Raw genomic sequence first — 9,958 nt, forward strand, 5'->3', positions numbered from 1 at the left:
TGTGACTCAGATACGACATGGGTGGGTGTGGCCCAGAACCGGCAGGTCTCAATTCTGCCTCAGGGCCCATAGTGCTCACTGTGAGTCTGCTGCTCAGTAAGATTTTTTTAAATTTCACAGTCAAACTATCATTTATTCTGAAATCCAAAAAAGTCCAAATTCCAAAAACCTGCTCGTCCCGAGCGTTTCAGATAAAGGGTTGTGTACCTGTACTACAAAGCAGGATAAGTGAATATTACTAAACAAAATAAAACCTGGCCATTGGTTCACGTAACAATTGTTGTCTTTCTGTCAATTATTAATAAATCTTTTGCAGTGCTCAGCAGATGAGACAATTTCCAGCAAACTGGGTATTTGGCATTAATCACATTCTGTGTTTATTGAGGCATGTGAGAACTTGAAATACGACAGACTAAATGCTTGGGAGGCTTTGCCCACTAATCCTTCATATCTTGAATTTACATGCTGTTGATTTCATCAAGTCTAGGAGCAGTCCCAACATGGCATTCTTCTACTTGCTACTTGGTCATTAATTAATACATAAAAGATGCACAGCAAACACTCATACATGGTCCATTGGCTGCATCTTCCAAACTCACAATCTCTACCACTTAGAAGGGCAAGAGCAGCAGATGGATGGGAACTCCACCAACTACAAATTTCCCTCCTAGGCTCACACCATTCTGATCTCGGACTACATCACTGTTCCTTCGCATGTGCTTAGTCAAGATCATAGAAATTCTTTCCTAATAACTGTCGGTGTACCTGCATCCCAGGAACTATAGGTTTGTAATTGTTGAAAAAGATACCAAAACAAAATTGAGGGGCAGCCTCTGCATATGGTCAAATAGAGTTGCAACCTCCTCATTGTTGCCAAATACCTTAGAGTCCCTACAGTGTGGAAACAAGCCATTCGGCCCAACAAGTCCACATCGAGCCTTCGAAGAATAACCCACCCAGACCCATTTCCAAACCTATTACTCTACATTTCCCCTTACTAATGAATCTAACCTACACATCCCTGAACACAATGGGCAATTTAGCATGGCCAATTCACCTGACCTGCACATCTTTGGATTATTGGAGAAAACCGGAATACCTGGAGGAAACCCATGCAGAGACAGGGAGAATGTGCAAATTCCACACAGATAGTTGCCAGAAGCTGGAATCAAACCTAGGTCCCTGGTGCTGTGAGGCACTACTGAGCCACCGTGCTGCCCCTTCATATCATGAATCATTTCATCCCAGCTGCAAATTGTCACAGACATGACATTAATTAAGTTACTCAAATAATTATTGGTTAGCTGCTTTGCTGTACAATTGTATGCACCTTGGGTTCCCAGCGGTGCCAGAAAGCATCCCCAAGGGTTGTTAAAATGGCCTAAGGGACCTTTTACGAATAAAGACTATAGGAAGGAAACTGAATATGCCTCTGCCTCTCTAGAGGGTACTAACGAGATTGATGTGCATAGGTTACCAGGGATGAAGCACTTTAGTTATGTGGGGAGATGGGAGAAGTTGGTATGGAAGAAACTGTTTTCATTGTAGGAGTGTTGATTATTATTGTATGAGCATGCGATGCCAACCACTGCCAAGATGTGGTTGGGTAGATTTCTGCCACCTTTGTTCTAATAAGAAGAGGGTTTTGTCTTAAACAAGTTGTAGTTTACTGCATGATAGTTATCAGGGACAAGTTACATATAGAAAGGTCGACTTTGTTACTTAGACTATCGAGAGAGCTGTGACATCAGGGCGATCCTGTTCAATATCCTCAGATTTTCTACACTTCCCTGTCCAAATGCTTTCGGCATCATCCAACTGGGTGAAGGTTAATGCAATCTTCACCAAAGACTCCTTCAGAATCATAACCTTATACACCAAGTAGTCAGGAGAAACAATCTTAAGATATTTAGCAAAAGCTCCAGAGGGAAGATACAAAGATTTCTTTTTTGTCTTTGATTGGTGGGTTGTTATATTCTGAGGTACAATGTCTGAAAGCTGATATAAATATCAAAACTGAATTGAATAAATGTTAGACAATGGGAATGAAATGCAAAGCTAATAGCAAATAAAACACCAGGAATAGGAACAGAATGGACAGCCCTTTCAAAGAGCAGGCGCAATGGCTCTAATGAACTGCTTCATGGTTAATAATTCTCCAAAGGCATCTGCTGAAGATCTGTTCTTCATTAGCAAGTAGCTTGTGACTTGCCCAAACTAAGGACATTTGTTTAAGACTAGATTCTTTTTACAGTATGGAAACAGGCCCTTCGGCCCAACAAGTCCACATTGACCCTCTGAAGAGTAACCCATCCAGAGCCATTCCCCTGCCCTATATTTACCCCTGACTAATGCACTTATAGACAATTTAGCATGGCCAATTCACCTGACCTGCACATCTTTGGATTGTGGGAGGAAACCAGAGCACCTGGAGGAAATCCATGCAGAAAAAGGGAGAACGTGCAAACTCCACACAAACTGTCGCCCAAGGGTGGAATTCAACCCAGTTCCTTGGTGCTGTGGGGTAGCAGTGCTAACCACCGTGCCATCCAAATCGTTTTGTGAAACTGAATTTTAAGAAGCAGTGCTGCATTAATTCTAGCAAATTAGTCCAGCACATTCTGGTCCTAAGACGGACACATGGTTTGGTTACCAGTGAAATGGCTTGGATAATAATTTGAGATCTCCTGCTTGACTGTAACATTTAAGCTCAGCTGCCAGCCAGGAGAAACTTGTGACATCACATTGGGAAACCTCAGCCAAACGAGATCACTAACACAACAGCACAATAGTGTGGCTCTTGAAAATCTACTCAGCAGATCAGGAAAACAGAATTGATGTTTGATTGATCCGAAACATTTGGAAGAGTTAATGAGCTGCTCCCAGGAGCTGGAAGCCTGGCAAATGAGTGGGGGTGGAGTTTAATTTTGCAGAAGGCCAAAAAAACAGCTTCCTGATGCCAGGATGGAATTACAATATTAATTTATAAACCAGGTTATAGTCCAACATGTTTATTTGGAAGCACTAGTTTTTGGAGCGCTGCTCCTTCATCAGGTGGTTCACCACAAGCACCTGATGAACGAGCAGCACTCTGAAAGGTAGTGCTTCCAAATAAACCTGTTGGACTGTAACCTGGTGTTGTGTGATTCTTAACTTTGTACATCCCTGTCCAGCACCAGCACCTCCAAATCATCATTAAGTTATAGCATGTGCGAAGGCAGATTGTGCTTCCAATAACAAGTATCGGGAAGCCCTTACAAAAAGTCATGCGTTGACTGCATGCTTAACTGATACCCCAGTCACAACCTTCACCATTCTGGTCACCATCAATGCAGAGACAACAGTGTGTACTATCTACAAAAAGGCATTGAGTAACTCATCTAGGTTCCTGTGACAACACCTTCAAAACCTGCGATCGCCCCCTCAGTACCTAGAGGAACAAGGGCAGTAAATGCATGGGAGCACTGCCTGAGACCTGGGTTCAATTCCCGCCTCAGGCAACTGTCTGATCTAAATCTAATCTAATCTAAAAAAACCATTTGCATGTTCCCCTCAAAGCCACTTGCCATTTTGACTAGGAACCTATATCGCTGTTCTATCACTGTCGGTTGCTCAAAATCCTAAAACTACTTATCCCTCAACTTTCCCTCAAATCTGCTCATGGCCCTCTCTGCTACATATATCGCTATCAGTTTTATTATGGACAGATCCAATGCATGAACTTTGTCTCAGCAATCCCCAGAGAGCCTGCACAGTGGTAGATGCAAACAATGATGTTAAAAAATGCAACACCAGGTTACAGTCCAACAAGTTTATTTGGAAGCACTAGCTTTCGGAGCACTGCTCTTTCATCAGGTGGCTGTGGAATATAAGATCATAAGACACAGAATTTATAGCAAAGGATTATAGTGTGATGTAACCGAAATTATATATTCTAAAAGTTACATTCTAAAAGATGAGAAAATTAACAAACAATCCAGGTCTTTTTCAATTCATAATTTCAGTTACATCACACTATAAACTTTTGCTATGAATTCTGTGTCTTATGATCTTATACTCCACAACAATGTGATGAAGGAGCAGTGCTCTGAAAGCTAGTGCTTCCAAATAAACCTGTTGGACTATAACCTGGTGTTGTGTGATTTTTAACTTTGTACACCCCAGTCCAACATCGGCATCTCCAAAGCAAAAAATGATGCCTTCAAACCAGATCATTAAGGGTTAATCATTAAGCATTAATTGGACAATGCAATGAGGAATTGGAAACAAGTGGAAAATTACTGGCCTAGTACACGATCAGCCTGTTTACTCTGCTTAACCTTGACTGCCTGTGGGAACCATTCTTTTGTGTAGTTGACATACAGCCACCTGGGTGATGTTTTTTTTGCCCAGTGCAGTGTCTGGGAAAGTGCTGGGAGTTCTCAGAATGGTTTTAATATCAGGGACTCTGTCACACTCAGACTGGAATCGTGACTAGTGCCGGGACTCTGAAATTGTCCAAACCAGTGCTTCCATGGAGCCCCGATGTGCAGAAGGGCATGAAAGTCATTGTTATTATATATAGGTTAAATGCAAGGGGTGGCACGGTGGCTCAGTGGTTAACACTGTTGCCTCACAGCTCCAGGGACCCCGGGCAACTGTCTGTGTGGAGTTTGCACGTTCTCCCCCGTCTGTGTGGGTTTACTCCGGGTGTTCCAGTTTCCTCCCACAGTCAAAAGATATGCAGGTTAAGTGAATTGGCCATGCTAAATTGCCCGTAGTGTTAGGTGCAAGGATAAAATGTAGGGAATGGGTCTGGTGGGTTGCTTTTCGGAGGGTCGGTGTGGACTTGTTGGACCGAAAGGCCTGTTTCCACTCTGTAGGGAATCTAATCTAAATGTGTTAATTTAGGTCACTTAATGCATCCTTTTGGTAATATCGTACCGGAGCTAACATCGAACCATAACACTTTGGTTATCACATCCTCCACCAGCAACCAGCAGATGAATGCAATATGCTGACCTGCCCACTGACACAAGCCGAATCTAGAGAATAAACCGACTGAGATAAATGAACAGAGACATGCCTGAAGTGTTATTATCCTCAGAGAGCTGCTCAAGGGGGAGGTGATTCTGAAGGAAGGCTGTTTCCAGGTTTTAGTTTGAACTTGCCTCAACGACCTACAGTGCAGAACAGAAAGCATCAGCCGATAATTATACGCAATCCCTTTCCTCAACAATGTTACATTGACATATCTTTGTGCCCATGTCCTCACTAAATGACTGCAAAATTCCAGTCTCTCCTTTAGAGCAGGTTTTATCGCCATCCTCCCTAGCAAATTCTGCACCTTCCTCCTTAGCTGGGATCAGGATTATGATAAATGGGATTCCTCCTGCAATCTTAGAAGAGTTGGTTGAACATGTTGGGCCAAATGGCCTATTTCCACACTGTCCAGATTCTATGATTCAGCCAACCAAGTGTAAACACTGCTGGAAGGCGAGAGTGGTATCAGTCATATTTTTTAAAAAGGAGCTTGCACATTCTCGCTGTCACTGTGTTGTTTTCCTCCCAGTTGTTCCGGTTTCTTCCCAGAGTCCAAAGATGTGCAGGTTAGGTGGATTGGCCATGCTAAATTGCTCATAGTGTTCAGATGTGTAGGTTAGGTGGATTAGTGATGGGAAATGTAGAGCAAAAGGATAGGGGAATGGGTTAGAGTGGGATACTCTTTGGAAGGTTGGTGTCAACTTGTTGGGCCAAATGACCTGTTTCCACACTGTAGGAAGGCTATGACTCCCCCACTGTAAGACGTGGTTTTCTCATATGGACAGACAGGATGGATGAGTGTTGTCCCAATTCGGGGAGGGGGGGATCTAATTTATGAGTATGCCTGCCCATCAGCTCAGGGAGTTGGTGGCATAATGGGAATATGACCGGGCTAATAATCCAGATCCTTAGGCTAACATTCTGAAGACAGGAGCCCTCCCACCCTGGTCATAATCTCTTCCAACGTCCTCTGTCAGACAGAAGATTCAAAAGCTTAAACACACATACAAACAGATTCAAGCGCAGCTTCTTCCCCTCTGTTATTAAACTTCTGAATGGATCTATCAAATTTTCAATTTAATGTTGTTCTCACTCTTTCAGCACCTTCTCTGCAACCGTAACATTGTTTTCCATCATTCTATTCTATTATCCTAATGCACTTTATTTGGCATGATCTGCCTGTACTATACACAAAATTAACCTTTTTACTGTACCTAGGTACGTGTAACAATAATAAATCACATCCCACTATGGCAAGTGGTGAAATTTGAAATCTCTTTTCAAAAATATCAATAATTTAAAAGCTAGTCTAATGGTGACCATATAACCACTTCTAATTGTTGTAAAAACCAATCTGGGGTCCTTTGGAGAAGGACATCTATCATCCTTACTTAGTCTGGCCTACAACTGATTTCAGACCACAGCTACAGGCCTCTAGGTAAGTAGAGATGAGCAATAAATACTGATCTATCCATAAAATACCCATATCCCATGACTGATATTTTTAAAAATGTAAGCGATTGAGACCAACACTGTCCTGCAACTGATTCAACATGCAAAGCACAAAATGGCTCCCTCGCATTCACTCTTCATGTTCCATCAGGTAGTTGGATCTGTAACCTAAACTGTTAGCTGACAGCCCTCTGCTTTCACACACTAATACTGCATGATCCTTAATAGTGTTACTTTGCAATGTCAACATGGTGCCATTTACCCTGGTGAAGATAGTCATTCCCTCAAACTCTTCCTGCATTACATCCAAGTTCTAGCCATGGGCAGCGACCCACAGAGAGATCTCCATGTAGGCTGTCTTGGTCAGGTGGGAGGGAAGGCAGCCCGGTCAAACAAGACCTCTCAGTTTGCCTCGACAGAAAACAGGGAGCACAGTGCCATTAATATTAGATTAGACTAGATTAGTTACAGTGTGGAAACAGGCCCTTCAGCCCAACAAGTCCACACCGACCCGCCGAAGCGCAACCCACCCAGACCCATTCTCCTACATTTACCCCTTCACCTAACACTACGGGCAAATTAGCATGGCCAATTCACCTAACCTGCACATTTTTGGACTGTGGGAGGAAACCGGAGCAACCGGAGGAAACCCACACAGACACGGGGAGAATGTGCAAACTCCACACAATCGCCTGAGGCAGGAATTGAACCCGTGTCTCTGGCGCTGTGAGGCAGCAGTGCTAACTACTGTGCCATCATGCCGCCCTTCTACATGCATTGCAGGACATAAAAATGGAAAGAAAGTGGCAGCTATTTCAAAGTTCCAGGTGGAAAGGGAATGACAGCAGGTCCAGCATCCAGTTGGCAGATGAAGAGGAGAAAGTGAGGACTGCAGATGCTGGAGATCAGAGCTGAAAATGTGTTGCTGGAAAAGCACAGCAGGTCAGGCAGCATCCAAGGAGCAGGAGAATCGATGTTTCGGGCATGAGCCCTTCTTCAGGCAGATGAAGAGTCCTGAAGGTTGTGGTGGGGAGGGGGTGGGGGATGTGGGGGGGGTTTGTGGGAAACACACCAGATTCAGGTCCCAAATGCTCCTTAGATAGCAAGAGTGATAATTACAGAGAATGAATGCCTGTCCAGATGCTCTGATGTTGGACTAGGGCAGACAAAGTCAGAAGTCACACAACGCCCGTTTATAGTTCAACAGGTTTATTTGAAATCACAAGCTTTCGGAGTGCTGCTCCTTTGTCGGGTGAAATTCAGAGGCTCTATAAAAAAATGTATCCCAGAGCCTGAGCCCCAGGACGTGCTGGCTGAGGCACTGATACTCCCTTACTTATTCCACCATGTTTCTCACCCATGCTCAGGTAATTGGCTGCATGCTGCAATGGTTGCACATAGCCATTGCTGAGCGCAGGTGTCATGCACTTCTTATCCTGTCACCGATAGCCTCACTGCTACTGGAACGATCCCATCCATTTTTTTTCCTTTTATCTCATAGATGCAGCATGGCCTTCAGTCTTTTTCCAGCACCAAACCTTCCCATCAGGAAGTGGAGGATGAGGGTAAAAAGATGAAGAGCAGGCAGCAGTAGAAAATACAGAATATCCCTTTATTCAGCACACAAAGGAATTACTTTAGTGAAGGTTACTTTAGCAAACTAAATGTCTTCAAATATAATGTCAATTATTTGTCAATGCCACTAATAAATAATTGGCAATCTGCCCAAATTAAAAGTACCTATTTAGAAATTCCCATGCATAAGCTTGGTATAATATAAATCAGCAGTGAGAAATTTGGGGCAGTCCATTCCCTGTTGTTCTTCATGCTTCTCTGGTCACTTCAAACAATTCAGCCAGAGATGCCTTGACTTTTCTTTGTTGTCGCGTTGCACTGATGGAAGTAGAGTTGGTAGTGTCCAGGCTCTGCTGTAGCTTTTGATGTTTTGCCCAACATTTAACTAATTCTAGTGAAATTTATATGAAACCTTCCACAGACATTCAACCACAAATCATTTCTTTTTTTCCAGCAACTGCTGTGGAATCTATACATAATCATACTTCTTGATTTTGAACTCTTCTGATATCTTATGATGTACTCCCTCAAATTCGAAATTTGTAGGGGTTGCCACATTTCAAATCAATGTAATTACCTCTTGAGGTATGATATCAAAAGCCAGACTACAAGTTGGGATTAAAGGTGTCACCCCACCATCGTTTACAGTAATGCTGACATCATGAATTTAAATCTCACTTTGGCATATTGAAAAACTGAATTCAACTCCTTTGATAATTTGGAGATGCTGATGTTGGACTGGGGTGTACAAAGTTAAAAATCACACAGCAGCAGGATATCGTCCAACAGGTTTATTTGGAAGCACTAGCTTTCAGAGTGCTGCTCCTTCATCAGGTGGTTGTGGTTCACAATCTGATGAAGGAGCAGCGCTCCGAAAGCTAGTGCTTCCAAATAAACCTGTTGGACGATATCCTGGTGTTGTGTGATTTTTAAGTTGATAATTTGTTGATTAGCATCAGAAAAGATGGTTGTAAATGCTACTTAATTTCTATTAAAAACAAATGATTCACTAACATCCTTTAGGAAAGGATGGCATTGCTACCTGTTCTGGTCTACATGTCCCACACCAGATTGTTGAATGTCAGTACAAGTGAAGGGTAATGAATGCTGTCTTGCCATATCCCAGAGCCATGAGAATAAAACTTGAACCTGCGGGCCCTGATTTTGAGGAAGTAAGATGCTCTCCAGTTCCAAAGTGGGCAGTGAATCCTGAACATGGAGGCCAGGCTGTTCAGATTGTGAGGAGTCATTGACAGAAACATTTAACTGACCAGGTCGGTGTCATTACCTGACAGTAGAACAGAGCAGATAGTCAGTGGCAGAAGTGAAGTGGTGAGGGAATACAGGAAGGCCCTGGACATGTACATAAGGAGGAAGGGACATCACTGGCTTTTCTAAATGGTGAGAGCTGGGGACTCTGCACGAGGATTCAGACTGGATGCTGTGTGCGTAGAGATAACTAACAGCTAGTGGGGTGATTCAAAATTATATTAGAAGCAATGTTGCTATTCATCTCAATGTGGCTGTAATACAAAAGGGAATAAAATTTTCTCGAGTTCTGGTTAGACTCTATCAGGAGTATAGTGTTGACTTCTGAGCACTGTCCTTTAGGACGGATAAATTGGCCTTGGAGGGATCCGCAGCACAAATTCACCAGAATAATCCTGGATTTAAATGGTTGAAATGTTGAGGACATTTTGCATAAATTAGGTGTGTGTTCTCATATAGGTAAAAACAATGACTGCAGATGCTGGAAACCAGATTCTGGATTAGTGGTGCTGGAAGAGCACAACAGTTCAGGCAGCATCCAAGGAGCAGCGAAATCGACGTTTCGGGCAAAATCCCTTCATCAGGAATAAAGGCAGTGAGCCTGGAGCGTGGAGAGATAAGCTAGAGGAGGGTGGGGGTG

Source organism: Chiloscyllium plagiosum, chromosome 32 (assembly GCF_004010195.1).
Source record: "Chiloscyllium plagiosum isolate BGI_BamShark_2017 chromosome 32, ASM401019v2, whole genome shotgun sequence".
Lineage (NCBI taxonomy): Eukaryota > Metazoa > Chordata > Chondrichthyes > Orectolobiformes > Hemiscylliidae > Chiloscyllium > Chiloscyllium plagiosum.